We start from the raw sequence: 18898 nt of genomic DNA, 5'->3' as shown, positions 1-18898 counted from the left end.
GTGCAGTGTGGACGCCACGAGACTGTCTCATCATATGCACCCTGCAAATTAAAATAGGCATCCGTCCTGAGATGATTACAGTGGTACCTTGGTTCTCGACTCCCAAAACCATTCAAAAACCAAGGCACGGCTTCCGATTGGCTGCAGGAGCTTCCTGCACTCAATCGGAAGCTGTGTCGGACATTCGGCTTCCAAAAAACATTCGCAAACCAGAACACTTATTTCTGGGTTTGCGGCATTCGGGAACCGATTTGTTCAGGAGCCAAGCCATTTGAGTACCAAGGTACGACTGTATATGGTTGCCACTCACGGTGACAAAGGACTCAAAAGTAGCAATATATTTTGCCTTCATAGAACAGTTAAAATCCAGCCTCTCAAGAAACAGGCAATGCTTTTTAAGAGAGTTGTCATGATCAAGATATCAATGCCCATAGCAATGTGTATACATTGGTTTATTTTCTCCCGCTATTACCTTTGGTCCAACAAGTGCTGCAAGGTTTTGATGCACCACAAAAACCTCCTCATCCTATTTGACCAGAAATAATAGTAGCACAGGAAAGAGAAGGAGAAAGTATGTCAGGAGCTGGAGTCAGGCATAGGTCAGCAATAAAACAATAAAGTGCCAGATGTCAGCGAACTCTTTATTCAAAGAAACAAAACAGCTTAGTCCTAGTGGTTGCAGCAAACCTTCCCAGGGTATGTCTTGCCCCCATGAAGCAGTTGCAAGGACCGAACGTCCCCACCTTCCCACTGGCTCCTTCCGCAGTTCCTTCCCCAGTAACCTAAGGTTCCATTGTTTTCTCTCTCATTGCTCTGCCCTCTTTATTTATCTGTGTGTTCTAGGAGATCTGAGGTTGCAGCAGGAGGATGAGATTCCCTGGATTCTTTAGCAGCCTGCCGTATCTCTGTCTCTTGGCCCTCCTACTCTCCTGTCTCTGAATCTGAACTGCCGTCTGCCACAGCCTCTTTCTGCTCACTAAACCCTGTTGCCTCTTCAGCTCCCGACACATCCTCCTCCCATTCTTCTCCCCTTTTCTCCCTCTGACCATGCATCGTCCCACCAGCAGTCCCCTGGCTCTGAGCCTTCTTCCCCTGGGGGTTCCCCAGCTGGTACCTCCCTGCACTTCTCTGCACCCAGCCAGTCCAAGACAAAGTATGTACAGCATGAGAAATAGCGGTCTGGTTCTATCATAGTGGTACAGCTATACCATGCCACCTTCAACTCTGAAAAACACCAAACCAACATCCATCTCTGGTCTTAGACACACAGGATCCAATCCAGCATCAATCATAACCCCAATTGCACTCCACTGCTTTCAATGAAGTTATGACTAGCTGGCAGGATTGCACCCTCAGCCTCCCAGTGGCTCTGTGTGTGTGTGTGTGTCTCCACACAGGCTATATTTCCAGCCACCGCACACCTCCTCATCCTGGCAGCCACTGCCACTACGTTCCAAAGCAATGCAGTCCAAGAATGACATCAGAAGAGAAGCAAGGGGAATAAGTTGCTAAAGCAACCAAAATGCCTTAGGCTTAGGGTAGGGAAAAAGACATCTGATTCCAATTATCTTGCAGCAGTTCTGAATATCTGCATTTTGGTCCAAACTGGTGATGTGTCAGCAACGTCACCTGATTTCGTGCCGACGGGTTTTTCAATTAACCCCACACAGTCACTAGGCAAGCATCTGGAAATATGTAAAAGAAACAGAATGAGTCAGCCAAAAACGAACAATTAAGCAGATGAGTGTGCATCCCTAAAAACTCAGTCCCACTTTTCCTTAAAAGTATTTTTTGTTATGCGGAAGGCTACCTCCATAAATCCATTTATCTCATGCAGATCAATGGCAAAGCATACTCTGATACCTTTGATATACCATGCATTTATTTGGGTGGGGAGCATTTGGATATTTGCTTAACCTGGTTGTCTTTTTAAAGCCACCGGGGGGGGGGGGGATCCAGAATATACTACTTTACATTTCCACTTTACAACTTTCTTTTGTTTAGGTAAAATAAAGAAACAGAAAACAGCTTCATATGTAAATAGTTGTATCATTTTATCCCTCTTCGGTTTGGAAGCAGAAAGTATGGTTGCTTCAAAAGGAGCAAATAGTAATAGAGAGTAGTGGATGTGCAGACTGCATCTCACAGAAGATGCAGTGGGGTGAATGGCTGGCACTTTGGGGTTCTGGTCTTGATTCAGCTTAAAAGGGAGTGCGAAGGCAAAGTGAGGTTATGCCCGAGATCCCTCATGGTGCTTCTATGACTTGACTGTGTTTCAAAAATGAATAGAAGCTGCACACACACACAAAACTTGAAAGGGAATCCTGCTGGGCTTTTGAGCAGTGATTAATAGCCATCCTCCAAGCGCAGGCCAGCTGTGTTGCTTGACAATACAGTTGCCTGATTTCATAGATGGATGGCTGGTGGAATTGGATAAGGAAAAGTGAAATGCTTAACTGCTGCTATTATTATTACTGTTAGCATATTGTTTGATCTTTAGTATGGTTGTAATATTATTTTTATATCGTATTGCAATATATAAATGATATACTGTATTTTTTTTCTGTTTCAACTGCAGGGGCTGCCCACTGAGCAGCTGGTGCAAAATGCAGCAGCTTGGCTGCTCACTGAGGTAAGCTATCTCCACCATGTTACACCACTGTAGAAAGAATAGTACTGAATTAGCTACTAAGCTAAGTTCTGGGAGCTGGTGCTGGTGAGAGCCTTATACAGCTCAGGGCAGGGTGCCTAAAAATCGTTTTAGCCCTTTTCTACCCAGCCAGTCACTGTGCTCCACAAGAGAGGGCCACCTGCAGACACCATCAGGTGGTCCGTTCTATATGATGTAGGAACTGGGCCCTTAGCATGGCAGCACTTGTCTTTTGAAGCTCCGTCCGGTGGTATATCAGACAGACACAGCCTCTATTTCTCTTTGGCGCCTGTTGAAGGTGTCTTTTTCAAACAAGTGCAGATATTTATCCCGGTCTGCATTGGATTTGAACTTGTTTTTACATATGGAATTGCTTCTTGCTGCTGTTATTATTTGTTGATGTCTTTATTGTTATATCACTTTGAGATGTTTCATAGGGATCAGTTTCTACGTGGAATGAAGTAATAATCATAATACAGTGGAACCTTGGGTTGCAGACATAATCTGTGACGGAGGCACGTCCGCAATCCGCAGCGTTCGCAAGCTGAAGCGCCACATCTGCGCAGGCACGATTTAGCACTTCTGCGCATGCGCGAGCGGCGAAACCTGGAAGTAACCTGTTCCAGTACTTCCAGGTTTCCCGCGGTCCGCAACCTGAAAACACGTAACCTGAAGCAAATGTAACATGACTGTAATGTTGTAAGCCACCAAGGGGGAGATGGTGTACTTTTTTGTGTGGTGGTTGGCTTCCACCTGCCTCAGGAGACAATAGAGGAATGCGCCTATTGGGGTTGAAGTCAAACAGTTGGAGAGTTACAGTGCCTGCTGTGGCTGTAGAGACCAATATGGGAGAGACATGTTTTATTATTGATGCTGGGGCAGATGGAGGTGTCCGGTTGTGTTGCTACAGATACATCATAGCTTTTTGTTCTCCCTGTGCTTCTCCCAGAGGCCATTCCTCCTCTGGTCACTGCTGTGGATACAATACCTGACTATACCTAACACAATACAATACCTGATACAATCCGCTAGGGATTTCCACACGGCAGGGTTGATGTTACCAGCCTTCAAGTCACTTTTGCAGAGATCTTTGTAAACACAGAGTTGATCTGCCAACGGGCCTGCTGCTTGAAGCCAGCTCCCCCTAGTGCACTTCCTTGGTGTACTTTGAACGATGACCTATTAATTCATTAAATAAATGAATAAGAGATGTGCATTGCCTACAGCACCACCATTAACAAAACAGTCTTTAATGAGAACCAGAATCTCCTTTTTAAATCTAATATAATTAAAAACAAACAAACAAGCAAACCTGTACTTAAGTTGCAAAGAATGAACTGAGAAATTCATTGGCTGGGATCCAAAGAGCTACTTTAGATGCAATCAAGGCATTGGGCATGCTCAGTAGAATTCACACACACCCTTTGAATGGCAGACCATTATGCTACATCACAAACTGCTTAGGAAACTCCCCTCCTTTTCAAAACAAGCGCAGTTTACCTTGTGGCTTGGGGAGCTGTTGCTTGAGAAACACGTCCAAATTTCCCTTGGGTAGCTTGTTGTGCAGTTCTTTGGAGCCAGGCCATTTTAGAGAGTTGTGAACGGATTATTTACTTTACCTGCAGTACACACAAACGCGACTTTCCACTGGGACACACCACTAGTCCCTGTAGTGCTGCAATGGGAAAAGCCATCAATTCCAAAAGGTGACTTGGCTTCTGTTTTAGGTTCTGGATGTTGCAACCCGTGCAGGACTGGATAAATAAGGAAGGAACAATTGGGCTGCAGACCGTTGAGCCTTAAAGGATTTTAACTGACAACTTTTGAGACCAAGAAACTTTGACCAACACTGGTCATCACAGGGCTGCCAACTTTTCAGCTGAGCTTTGCAGTTGTACCTTTAGCAATGGATTGATATGCAATTGTTAGCAGGCGATAATGCTTCTTTCCATGCCATGAAAAGCTTCACCTGTTAATTTATCCACACAGAGCTGAAGTTAGAAGCACAAGTGCATGGGTGGGGTTGCTGTTTCTTCCTAATCACTTGGCTACCTTAGGCAGCCAACAAAATCCAATAGTTTTCTCCACTGGGTGGCTGGAGTACAGTGATATTACATTATTAACAAGACAGTTGTGAAGGCTGATGAGTCCGCCAGTAGGTAACTCACGTATTCCAGGGCACTGAATCACTGTTGCTAGTTGATCAGAGGAAGGAATGCTGACCACCCCTACCTAAGACTCAGGAAGGAAAACAGGTGTCACTGTGGTGTCAGGTGATTTACACCACTCAAACTTGGCTCACCAAGAATGGGGTAAATAGGGATTCAGCCTGCCAGTTGGAGCCATTTCCCACCTCCTGCTACAAAGCCTCAAATAACAATGGCAAATAAATATGTCTTAACATTGTTTGGGGCTTTAGTCCTAATAGCTAATTGTTGTCCTTTCCATTGGGTTGGATCTTGTCTTTTTGCTGGAGGGTGCTACTTAGCACGACACTGCCTTAGGTACTGGCAGCATAAGCACTAACTGAGTCATGGAGTTCCTTGCCGTGGTCCCAAGATCATGACATAAAGTATTATGCTCTGGCTCCCTCTGCTGACCTGTAGGTAGAAAACATAGACAAGGAAATTTTGTCTCAGTGTCCAAGAGCTAGATGGTTTAGTGTGCATTCAGTACACTCTGAATGTGCTGGGCTTGTTTGTTTTCAGCTTTGTACACATGAGGTCAACCCCAATCCAGACACATCCAATTTCTTTCAATGAGTCAATGCATGTATTCCCCCACAGAAACCAGTTTTGATGCAAAAAGATATTTTAAAACAGAATAGATTTGCACTTCAGCCCGAGTGTGTACAAATGAAAATGCATGTGAATTGTAGCTTTATTGCACTGCATTGTGAAGGTCTGGTATACTGGATGTTTCTGAGCACAATTCAAAGTGTTGGTGCTGACCTTTAAAGCCCAAAATGGCCTCAGCACAGTATACCTGAAGGAGCGTCTCCACTCCCATCGTTCAGCCTGGACACTGAGGTCCAAGGGCCTTCTGGCAGTTCTCACTGCGAGAAGTGAGGTTACAGGGAACCAGGCAGAAGGCCTTCTTGGTAGTGGCACCCATCCTGTGGAACGCCCTCCCATCAGATGTCAAGGAAATAAACAATTATATAACTTTTAGAAGACATCTGAAGGCAGCCCTGTTTAGGGAAGTTTTAAATGTTTGATCTGTTATCATGTTTTTATTCTGCTGGGAGCCACCCAGAGTGGCTGGGGAAAGTATAAATAATAAATTATTATTAGTATATTATTATTATATTATTATTATATTGGAAAGCTGTATCTAAAAAGGGGAAGATCCGTGGCCGTAGTGGAATGTGGAAATACTAACTGAAGGAAAAGGGTCGAGAAGGGTTGATGCACACTACCTGAAAATACACATCCACGCTGGATGTGGGGGTTGGGTAAAATGAGTCCTAACTCACACGAGCATTGTAACCCATGTGATTCATCTATTATCATGATATTGTGAATTTGTATACTGCCATTTGTTAAGAAAAATCCTCAGGCAATTTAGGAGACACACGAAAGAGTGCTGCAGCTGATTCTGCAATTGGAAAAATGGCATAGTGGGCTTTTTTCTAATCCAAAGCAAATACTGTGACCTTCAGTGATTATTTACATTAGGCATTAACCAAGACACACACAAAGGAAAACAGCTGTAGCTGTTGTTTCAACATTTATGTATCCCACCTTTCCTTCAAAGAGCTCAAGGTGGCTCCCCACTCTGCGTTTTCCCCTCACAACATGCCTGTGAGATAGGCTAGGCTGAGAGACAGCAACTGGTGCAAGGTTGCAAGGTCTCTGTCCAATGCTCTAACCACGATACCACATTGGCTATGGAGGAGCAAAATAAAAAGTAAGCACCCAGGAAACGTGTCCACAGGAAATATTCTCCTGACAGTTTTCATGCATCAAAGCTATGCCCAAAGAAGTCACTCCAGAGATGTGAAAATTCACAAGCTTCCTTAAAATATGAAACAGAAATATTAACAGCATAGCAAAAGCACACCAACACACACACACACACCCTGTGAAGTATCTTGGGATTTACCTCTCTTGCCTGATACCACAGCCTTCAGTCCCACAAAATCTCATTGCCCTAAACTGAGTTGTTGTTATCTCTTTTTCATCCCTAGATGGCTGTGTGAGATAGAATAGAACAGCACATGTGGCACCCATGAATTAGGGGAAATTTAAGAGCTGGTTTAACTAGATGGTGACAGAGTTCATTTATGAGCTTCCTTCCCCACTGGTGAAAAGTGCTTTAAGGCCTTCTGAGGGACCCATACTCAAGGATTTCCCAGTACTATTTTAGTTTAAAAGGGGCATGAATCATTCATCTACATGAGCCTTCACTGGGAGCAGCCGCCTCAGGTGTCACCTTCTGGTGTGTGGCAGATGCAAGGTGCCGGGGGGGGGGGAGTGACACTGTTCTTCCCCCAAGTGAAAAGCCTGTTGCTGCCCCATAAATGCCTCAACTGGGACATTGCCTTGACCTAACTTTCCAGCACCTTCCTTTTGCAGTTTAGCTCCGTGTACACATCTTAACTTGTTCTGCAAATAATTTGCAAGTCATTTTCTGTTCCTCTTTCACTTCAGCTTTACACTTAAGGAAACCACAACCGCAACGCAACACACACACAAATAAATCAGTGCATGGGTCAAGTTATTTTGCTGCCTGAGGCAAATACAATCCCTCCTGCTCCTGTTCACATGCAGAAGCTAACTGAACTCTCAATTGAATCTTACTGAATGGCAATGGGGCAGCATCCACCAGGCTGGAGGGCATTAAGGGTATCTTAGAGAGGGTGCAGGGGGAGACCTGTCGCCTGCATCTGCTGCCTTTGGGCAGCTGCCTCACTATGTCTAATGATAGGACTGGTCTTGCACATAGTTCTCTCGCGTTCATACACATGTGTGCACATCCCTAAACAGTTTCCCCACCATGTGGTGAGCCATTAAATCTAAAACCACTTAAGACATACCCCCAGGCACTTGGGTACAATGTTGTCTCCTTGCACCACCTCCACAAATTACCTTATTATGCCTACAACCTTCCATAACTCCCGGAAAAGCACCAAAGCGTGTGCCACCCAAGGACCCAGGGCAAGAGTTTGGCACTTGTATTTCCTGTTTTCTTATTTTAAAATGATAGGCAAACTTAAATATGTCCAGATCTGCTTTACATTTTTACTAGAAACCCAACACACACCAGCTTGAGGCAGGTGCAAAAGACAATCAGTTAGAATTAAAGATCAGGGTACCTCTGAGCATATTCTGAACCTAAGAATTACTTTTCAGTAGCAGAACTGTACTGAGTTGTGCTCACAGTCCTTTCACATAGAAGTCCACTCCAGGTTAGCTTTCATCATTGCAACAGCCAAGTTTAGTTAGTAAAAACGTTTTTGCCGTTGTTAAACAACTGGGAGTTGGAAACTCTTGCCAATCCACTGCAAGTAATCCAGAGATCTACCAGTAGATCCTGATCTACATTCTGTCTACCTGGATCCTAAAACATTTCTACCTTGCCTTTCCACCAGTGACCCTGAAGGTGGCTCACAGGACAACATTTCAATAGGGCCCAATCCATGAAAGCAAGAACAGTGTAACACTGAACTTCATGCTGTCCTGCACACTGTTATCCGATTTCAAATAACTGCACCACTTGAAGACAGAAGGGAGAACACCACTCTGAATAATGCATAAAATCTGGAGGGCATCCAAGCTATATCTCTCAGCCTTTCCAAAGCTGGGGCCCAGCAGACTGCCAAATTGTGCATCCCAATGTATTTTGCATGCAGTGACTAAAATCTGACGCTGCAAACTCATGAGAGCATAACAGGAACACACGGAAGATTTAGTGGGTCTGTTGCTGTGCTTGCATTCACCCTAGAATTGATTCCATAAAACAGGTCTGATTGCACTGAACCTATGGGATGAAATCAGGATGAATACTCAATAAACAGGTCACCCGAAGGAGCTCCTCTGTCTTGTTTAGCTGGGAGTAGCAGCAGCAGTTTTCCTACTGAAGGGGAAGGCGTGTTCTCTGGACTCTTTAAATGAGGATGGTGTAATAAATCTGGGCAGCTAAGTGCCCTTCTGGATTTCTGCACTTTTATGGTATGGCTTCTTCCTTCTTTCATAAACTGGCCAGAAGGAACGCCCAGAGCAGGGGTGCCAACTTGAATAAAATGGCAGGGGGGGTAGGTAAGCCCTGCATAATCTATCATATGACACAGTACACACACACCATTTGAATGGCAATGCCCATCAACTTTGGGGAGGCCCAGCAGACACGGGTACCCCAGTTATGAATCTAATATGAATCTGATCCAGAAAGACTATGTTGGCTGGAGATCAGCCAAGCTAATTTTTATATTTTCTTTTTTAGATATCTTGGTAAGTGTAGCTTCAAAAAGAACGGAACTGGTACCTCAACCAGAAACAGTAGTTAGTCCAGATGCACTTTATATTTCTCCATATGTTCATATTACAATGAAGAAGTGAAAGCAGAAGAAGCCATCCAACTTTTCAATAGCACTTTGACCTGCAACAATTATCAAGTGAAAACATTTCTTTCCATGGTCATGAAAAACTTTTATCTGCTGCTGACTGCTGCATACAGTATCAATCCTTGTTTAAAAGCACACTAGCAGGCCTGGTTTTTTTGCTTCCTTAAAAAAAACAAAAACTAGGGGGAAAGCCTGACAATCTTAATTTTCTTATCACCCAGGAAATGTTGCAAGATGTGTTATATGGTGAATAGGCATACTTAAGAAAAAGTTGATCAACTTCCTCTTGAGTTTCTGAGGACAACATACATCATTACACAGAATGCGAACTACGTTGATACATCTGTTTAGTACGTATATATTCTGCCTTTCTTCCATCACAAAATTAAAGGTGACATAGATCAGTCTCCTATCAAGGCAATGGACAGATCCAGACCACTCTAGCTTCAGCAAGGTTTGCTCTCAGTCCATAGTTTAGGAGCAGATCCTGTAAACCACACAACAGTCCAGAGTAGCAGTAGGACAGTTTTCTGTGGCTTGGATACATCTATATTTGAAGATATTGTTTGTGGGTGGATATATTTCTCTTTTAGGTTATTTTCTTGTCAGGTATCTTTTGACTTCAAAGCACTCTTTTAAAAACAAAGCAATGAAACAGAAGGCCATAAAAAATGGTTTACAAGCTTTGCTTGTGGCTCTTCCAGTGACAGCTGTAAAAGCCCAGGAAGGCTAAAAGTCTTCTGCAAGGTGGTTTTTTATTTCTGCACAAGCAGGTGTCAGAGTCAGATTTTTTAAAAAAAAAAAATAAATAAATTTTGCCACCTGTAGACCAAATGCTAATTTCTTCAAAACAAAAAAGTTGAGAGAATCCTGTAACTCGGAGGCCAAATCACAAAACCTCGGTCCTGTTATGTGGCATATGGTAGGAAAACAGACTGCACAACACGCCAAAAGAGACTTGCAGTTGTGTGAAACCTGACAAACTTTAAAGAATCTAGGTACTTTTGTAGAGCTGCTGATACCATATATACTAAGTTCGATCTTAATATCCAAATGCCAGTACTCCTTATGCTGCTCAAGCTTGAAAAGAAAGTACAATGGTACCTCAGGTTACAAACACTGGGTAACAGACTCCGCTAACCCGGAAGTAGTACTTCGGGTTAATAACTTTACCTCAGGATGAAAACAGAAATCGCGTGCCGGCGGCGCAGTGGCAGCGGGAGGCCCCACTAGCTAAAGTAGTACCTCAGGTTAAGAACGGTTCCAGGTTAAGAATGGACCTCCGGAACTAATTAAATTCGTAACCAGAGGTACCACTGTATTCACAGATTGGGGGAAACTCCATGCTTTGCACAAACCAGCCAGCCATGCCCCATTCTGTTCCCATTCTGCCCTCTTCTGAGTCCAAAAGGGCCCACCACACATCACACACATCACACTAGCACAAAGTGGCCGCCTGAATAGGGTCACCAAATGCAAAAGAAAGCAGGGCTCACGAACATTTACTGTGTTTAACAGAACGGGGGGGGGGGGGGGGGAACCAGCGGATGCAGCTTGCCTGACCGTTCATTTTTCTACACAAGTATTAAGTCTACAGGAGCCCCATCCCCTTTTGCATCTGGCTACCTTCATTAGATAATGTCCACAGGACACAATTGATCAAGCTATGACAAACGGACGGTGATAAAGGCCTAGATTCACTCAGCAAAATTCTAAAGATTCCACAAGCAGGAACTGCAACAAAACGTCGCAGTGTCTCTGCAAAAGGCATATCTGCCCTAATCTTATGTAAAGGATTAAGCCCGTCTTTATTGTTAGTTAATATATTACTGTTGAGTACTGATTTAGGCCCCTGTTAAAGTGCAGGCAGTTTTGTAACATAATAAGGTGTCTTTGTTCACATCTTACTTGACTATAATGTAACATATCCCCAAAACCAGCACAGCTGCATTTCTGCATACAGTATTCTGAGAGCAGGGACTTGTACTATGCTTCACAGAGTCTAGTCCCCCTCCCCCCCCGCAAAAAAAAGGTTCTCTGAAAACTGATCAGTAAGGTCACCTTCTTGCACCCCTGCTGCAGTGCCTTTAACAGCATCATCTTAAAATAATTGCTCCTGTGCAATCAAAGACACATATTTTCATGAAGGCCTTTTGGGTGAGAACAATAAATTGGATTTGGCTCTGTAGTGCTTCCCCAATGCTACTATGTTATTGCCATTTGGAGAGGTTATAGCGCAACAGAAATGGGACAAAAATAAAACACAACATTTCTGGTCTAAAAAGTTGTGTGATTTCCGCACTGAAGTTACAGGATATGCACTGAATAGAAATGAAGCTGTATGACCACCCCAAAACGCTAGCAGGTGTATGCAGTTTTGAAAGCAGAATTGCCCCAATAACATCATGAAGAGGCGATAAGAAAGACATGGGTGGGGGCAGAAAGAAAGACAGAGGTAGAGAGAAACTTCAAGCTAGACTGATTATCTTTCTTTCCCCTCCTACGTTCACAGGACTATTTACCCCCTCATCAATGGCTGGATGAATATTTTTAAACTTATGTGGGGCGTGTGTGTATGTGTTAAAGTTTTATAGTCTTTTTTTTTTTTACCTTCACACATGAGATTTCTCTCTCTCTCTCTCTCTCTCTCTCTCTCTCTCTCTCTCTCTCTCTCTTTCTTTCTTTCTTTCTTTCTCTTTCATTTTATAATAGCAGCCTTGCTGTGTTCCTGCTTCAGAATACCCCTTATAATGAAAACAGAAACAAAAAGCAACCCTTGGCCACCTTGTCTTTAAAGGTAAGAAATGAAAATTCTTTAAAGTCTAACCCCCTACAAATATTAATCCAATATTTGGAGGTGTTTTTAATCCTCCCTAAAATCAGATAAACATGTCGGGGCCAAATTATTCAGCTCAGAACTGGTTACAAACCCCAGATCAAGGTCTGTACAAAAAAAAAAAAGAAAGATATGACAATCCTAACATTAAGGATGACTAACCTTTTGTTTACAGCTTGAGTTTAACCTGACCTGAACAGATTAAAATGTCTCATATGAGTGATCAGGTGGTCAGAATACAAAGTTCATCTTAAAATGCAGGAGGCTGCAAACCTGTTTTGGTTTTCCTTTGACTGGCACCTATGAATCAAGTGCTATTCATAAGCACTTTATTAGCAGCAGTATTAGTATTATTGGTATTAAATTTTTTTATTTATTACATTTATTTATGATCCCCTTTCCTCCAAGCAGCTCAAGCTGGCATATGTGGTTGTGTCCTATCCCCACATCTTATCATTAGCACAACAACCCTGAGAGATAGATTAGGCCTAGGTATCTCGTGAATTTTCTGGTTGGCAGGATTTGTACCTGGGGCTCCTCTGTCCTAGTCTGATCCTCTAAACACAATGCCACATTGGCTCTTACAAATAGGTGCCACAACGCATCTTGCATACAGTTTCAAAAACACTATCAACATAGATGCATGAACCAGAGCATAATTAAAAAAGGTAAAGGACCCCTGACAGTTAAGTCCAGTCATGAACAACTCTGGGGTTGCGGCGCTCATCTTACTTTACTGGCCGAGGGAGCCGATGTTTGGCTGCAGACAGTTTTTCCGGGTCATGTGGCCAGCATGACTAAGCCGCTTCTGGCGAAACCAGAGCAGCACATGGAAACGGTACCTATTTATCTACTTGCACTTTGACGTGCTTTCGAACTGCTAGGTTGGCAGGAGCTGGGACCGAGCAACGGGAGCTCACCCTGTCGCAGGGATTCGAACCGCCGACCTTCCAATCGGCAAGCCCAAGGCTCAGTGGTTTAGACCACAGCATCACCGTGTCCCTAGAGTATAATTACAGTACATAGCCACACTACAGAATTATACTTTCAGATTTATAGCTACACATGAAGCAACTGTAAAATCTGCCAAGACCCATGGCAGCTGATCTCCAAGGTTTCCAACAGGGGATTTTCAGAGAGGGGATTTTCCCAGCCCTGTCTGGAGACGCCAGCAATTACACTTGGGCCTTTCTACAAGAAAAGCTCTAATGCTGAGCTACAGCTCTCCCACTATAAGGTTCTTTTGCCTTCCCTTTTGCTGAAGTAGCAAACAGGACTCTTGTATGAAGGTGGCAGAGGAGAAGTGAAAGACCCCGGGGAAGAACAGGCAGGAGTTGTCACTTTATCAGATGACGATAAATCATGATTACCATATATCAAAAATGGTCTCATGACAACTTACAATGAGGAATATAAAAAAACTACAAAATACTTCATTACAATTAAAACTCAGTAAACAGAGCTAATAGTGTTGGCATCTGTCTGTCTCAAGAAACAATGGAAGAAGGCATCATCAAGGGTAAAGTGTGTTACAGCGCCTGCCATAGCTGTAGAGACCAGTATGGGAGAGACGTTTTGTTATAGCTGGGACAGATGAAGGCATCCAGTTTCACCATTAAATTTCTCCTTCATGCCTGCTGACTGGTGCAATCATAATCATTATTAACACACACACCCGGTAGATGCTATTTGAATTTTTAAGGCTGTGCACAACAATGCATTTATCTACTTTGGCTCATTCGTGATTAGTTAAGTCAAGCCTCTTTTTGGGCTTACTCATGGTTATCCTTAGTTTGGCTCTAGTTTAGGTGAATTCAAGACTGGATAAGACTCTGCCTAGAGAACGTACTTTATAGCTTGAAGACTCAGGTGGCAAAACATTTAACTTCTGTAATAGTGGGGGAAAGAGATTCACCACCCCTTGACTTCTCCACTTCAACCCACGCTCCTTGGAGCTATTGATAAGATGTGGCTCATTGTTTTCTGTTAGTAGAGCTGAAAGTTCACTCAGTCCTTGGCACTGTGCCTTGCGTTGTAGTTGGAGATTGCCAACTGTTGAACCCATCTCTGCAGCGGCTTTTTTCTTTATCAAAAATTTGATTTACAGGTATTTAGCTTGGCGTCACGACAAGCTTCACCTGCAGATCTCTGCAGATCAAACCTCTGTCAAAGGCGCAGAGTTGAGGCAGGCTGGGTTTCTCCTCAACTGGCAACTCCTATGTTGAACTGATGGAATTGCTATAATTCAGTCTGGAGAATAGATATTTACCGGTACCTTTAATCACATTAGTAAGGCAGGAGATGAGATAGCCACAGCTGTTACCACCCATTCCTCCCTCTTGTGTCCATCCACTTCACCCACCTATGGTAAGGAAAAGACAAAATCCTGCCAATTGCTGCAGGATAATAAGGCAGTGGGTGGGGATAAACAGACATGGGGAGGCAGAGGCAACATGGGGAAGCAGGTTTAGTCATGCCAGCCACATGACCAGGAAGCTGTCTGTGGACAAATGCTGGCTCCCTCGGCCTGAAAAGCGAGGTGAGCGCCTCACCCCATTGTCTTCAACTTTTACTCCCCAATTTGGTTTGTTTTGCCCAAGCTGACCCTGTTAGTTAACCTGGGAATAGGCATACTTCATATAATTTATATTAGGAATCCACTCAGCAGTAGCCCAGCAAGGCAGATCTGTACAGTGGTACCTCGGGTTAAGTACTTAATTCGTTCCGGAGGTCCGTTCTTAACCTGAAACTGTTCTTAACCTGAAGCACCACTTTAGCTAATGAGGCCTCCTGCTGCTGCCATGCCGCCGCAGCACAATTTCTGTTCTCATCCTGAAGCAAAGTTCTTAACCCGAAGAACTATTTCTGGGTTAGCAGAGTCTGTAACCTGAAGCGTATGTAACCTGAGGTACCACTGTATAGTCATCTCCATATTGCAGATGGCGACTAAGGCTGAGAGAGAATGGCTTTCCTGAGGCCCTCTAGAGAAATCATATGTACAGTGAGATTTGAACCATGGACTTTAAGCTTCAAGTTCTTAATATATTGTGACGAAGACATGGCTGCAGTTCTGGGACCACCAATTCTGAAATGACCCATGAATATAAAGCTGTTGCTTTGAGTAGAATTTCAAACTGTCAATACTGTTAGGTATCTGATGCTTCTAATCCAGATGTGTCCTGTCCCATCTATCATTGCCCACATGAGGAAATAAATACAGTACAGCATTTGAAAGCTCATTGCACAATATACTTTCACTACCCTTTGAGATCCCATTTCAGTTTAAGTTGACTTCATGAAAATGTCTGATGCAGATACCAGCTGACAAAAATCTGAGTCATGGGGTATTATAGTTTTTTGCTGATTTGGTATGCTATTTTGAGATCATGTTCATGCTTTACAATTGGAAAGAATAAAGCTGCAAACAGTGGTCTTTGTGTGCCATTAAATCTATACAATTTCCACTGGTGAAAAACTGCTATTGTGAGGTTAGTGAAATGTATCACACCACAGCTCCAGATGTCAGGATACATGACTTCTCTACTGTGTCTATGGCAGTACAGATATAAGAAGAGCCTGCCAGATTAGGCCCATGGCCCATCTGCATCCTGTTCTCACAGTGGCCCAAAGTAAATAAAAAGTGTGGTTAGCTAAGAGCTGCAAAATCACAAAAGCAGCAGAAGGCAGAATTAAAATTGCATCTAAACATAAAAAACATATTTTCACTGTATGAAAAGGACAATAAGGCAGGTGCCATGCAAAGTTTTCCCTGAGGAGAGCAATGAAGAAAATAAAAAATTCATTAAAATATCATTTTTATGACTCTATTTTCTTTTGAGCCTATGGCCTAGCTAAATTGAAAAGGCCCATGCCTGTCTACCTTTTAAGTTTCTTTTAGAAAACTGTAAGTAGCAAATGTTCATTCCAGAAGACTGAAATAATAAACTGTTGGAATCTAGGGTGGCCATTGTGTGCATGAAAGGAGAATCAGCTAGACATGGCAATTGTGATTAATCTTGAATTGTTTTGTTGACAGATGGGGAAAGGATTTTGCGGGGGGGGGTATGGAGTCATTTAATGAATAGAAAAATTAGCAAAAGTCTTAATAAAGAAAGACATTGAAATGATTATATGTAATCACATGATGAGGACTGATCTGAAGAGTAAGGATGTTGATGTTCTGTTGCAACTGTTAAGATTGCTGTAATCATTTGATTGGTGATTGGAAATCGCATGTGCAATCTAGATGTGTATGTGAAACAGGAGTGCCAGCTGAGCCCTGTGACCATGGGTGTCTGGGGCTGTGGGTGCCATGCTGTGTGCATGGCCCTGGCGCTGACATTTGTGGGTGCGTGGCCCCTTCTTGGGGAATTTTGTGGGTGCTCAGGCACCCAGGGCACCAGCACCTATGATATGAAACATTGCTTTGGATGTGGCTCTTTGCAGCCTCCTTATTTTTGTGGTTGTCCCTTGCATATTTGCAACACCTATTTTTCCCTGAGAGCCTGCATCTTTTTCTGTTGGGTTTTTTTGAGTGTAACCTCACAGAAGGGTCTAGGAGCCCCTTTTTAAATTTCTCCAACAAGAGCATCCTGCAACTGGGTTTCCACCACTTAGAATCACCCACATCCCCTAGATGATAGGGGCACCTAGAGGAAGCCTTCCAATGATTATCTTAAGGTATAGGCAAGTATTTATGGAGAAAGGAGGTCCTTCAGTAGCAGCAGCAGTGGCAGGAGACTGGTGTATGCCACTGGCAAACTGGACAGGTGGGAATCACCATATTTTTCGCTCTATAAGACTCACTTTTCCCCTCCTAAAAAGTAAGGGGAAATGTGTGTGTGTCTTATGGAGCGAATGCAGGCTGCGCAGCTATCCCAGAAGCCAGAACAGCGAGAGGTATTGATGCGCAGCACTCCCTCTTGCTGTTCTAGCTTCTGGCTTAGCCCCTCAGTCCCTTCCCCCACCTCCTGGAAAAGCCCCCCAGAGCCGTGCTCCCTTTCACGAGCTGTGCGGAGCGTGTGTGTGGTGCTTGGGGGCCTTTCCCTGAGGAGAGGAAAAACCCACAAGCGCCACACACACGCTCCGCACGGCTCGTGAAAGGGAGTGCTGAGCAGAGCCTGGGATGCATACAGGCTCTGCTCAGCGCTTCCTTTAAATAATATTTTTTTCCTTCCATTCCCCCTCTAAAAACTAGGTGCCTCTTATGGTAAGGTGCATCTTATGGAGTGAAAAATACGGTACGTTCAAGCTTATTCTGGGCTGCCTGAAGAAGCATTCAGACAACACTTGTTGCAAAAGGGCAAAAAGAGAGGAAGTGAGCTGAATTTCCCAGGGCAAGTAGTAGTTTCAAAACACAAGTACTATGACTAACAAGGCCCTCCCTTGAGTAGTGCAAGTCTTGCTACAGGAATGCCATCTGTAAAGGCCAGCCTCCTTTCAACAAGACCCTGCACGCTTTTTTTTTGTTAAAACAAAACAAAAACCAGCAGCCAGGGATTCTAGAGAGGTATTTTTCACCCAGTATCTTCTACTCAATGCTACTGCAGTTTTAAAAAAAAACTAGGCCAAGAAGCAAATCAGAAACCAGTGCATTTGTGACCTCCAGGCTTAGTTTCTGCACCTTAACAGGTCTGGGAGGGAAGCCAGAGATGCTTGAGCTGGAAAGCATTGCAGCACACTGCAGCAGGAGGGTGTGGTTGTTGCTCCTTGTTCTCCTGAAATTCATTCATTTCTCCTACTGTGTTTGTATTTTTCCATTCTAGCTTCTTACTCAAAGATGACAGAAGGCTAGTCTGTGAATGCTGTTCCATGTTCCTCACTTGTGAAAAGTTCCAGAGGCAGCACTTTTGGGGTGTTGGTCTCCTCTGGAGAAGAGACCACTGGAGACTCACACGGCATTTTTGTAACATTTGACATATTTACAAAGGCAACATAGGAGGAGGCAAGCAACATAGCCACTTCTGCTACCTCACACCAGAAATCCAAAGAGAAGCACCCTAAGAGGCTTTCATTCTCCAATCCCCAGATCTGACCTCTGCTTCTTCTGCCTCTTTCCCTTTAAGAACATAATATTTTATGCCCCTGACAACTCTTAAGATGTGTGAAAATGGAGGCTACGTGTCACATCAGTTCTGCCTGTGGAACTACTATAAATGTGACATTTAGCCCACAGTAAAGAAATGCTTGGCTTATCCTAGTCTAGAGAGATAACAGACAAAAGACACTTTCAGCATAGTCCTGGTTCAGCTCACTGAAGCAAACCCCTCTGCCCTGAGGGTGATGGTAGTTTAGGATCATAGCCAACCCTCAGTTATATAGCAGTTTAGAAATTTAGAAATTTTTATTTATTTTAAAGATTTATCTGAAGATCGCAGGCTGGTTTACAATATAAAAACAAAAATGCATAACAACAGACAAAATCAATAACCCCACTCCAGACACATTTAAAAGTTCATAGATTGTTAAAGCATCCAAAGGCCTGGTTGAAAAGGAATGTTTTTACCTGGTGCCTAAGTTGCCAAATTCTCCATTTGCTAAAGCTAAGAAACCACACTTAAGGCATATAATTTCACAATTTTATTTTTTTCCTGCATGTGACCACTTATGATGTAACAAAAGTAAAGGCACTTGGAAGAAATTGGCCTATTGCAGCCATGGTGCAAGAGCTGAGATTCACAAAGGATACTTCAAATACTATCAGGACCAAAGCTCATTTGAAGTGAGTGTGAGTGTGTTAAGAGCATGAATCCCTTGAGTAGGCAGAGGACAGCAAAGGAGCAAACCCCTTTGCTTTTTGCAGTTTCTGTTACGATTACCTCTGCCACAGCCCTATACACACTTAGGG

General features: G+C 43.4%; 2 long non-coding RNA genes across 2 annotated transcripts; one reads left to right on the top strand and one right to left on the bottom strand.

Moving 5' to 3' along the window:
• Positions 1-101: 101 nt before the first annotated feature.
• On the bottom strand, positions 102-5820 carry LOC309370955. The gene is made up of 3 exons (XR_014168761.1): positions 4151-5820; positions 3666-3829; positions 102-1685 (listed from the first exon to the last, which is right to left on the bottom strand). It is a non-coding gene; the product is annotated as an uncharacterized lncRNA (long non-coding RNA).
• LOC309370949 lies at positions 2593-12012 on the top strand. The gene is made up of 3 exons (XR_014168756.1): positions 2593-2632; positions 9437-9565; positions 11928-12012. It is a non-coding gene; the product is annotated as an uncharacterized lncRNA (long non-coding RNA).
• The last annotated feature ends 6886 nt before the right edge of the window (positions 12013-18898 follow it).

The sequence above is a fragment of the Podarcis melisellensis genome, assembly GCF_964234715.1.
Source record: "Podarcis melisellensis genome assembly, chromosome: 5".
Classification (NCBI taxonomy): Eukaryota; Metazoa; Chordata; class Lepidosauria; order Squamata; family Lacertidae; genus Podarcis; species Podarcis melisellensis.
This window is presented reverse-complemented; position numbering and strand designations above follow the sequence as displayed.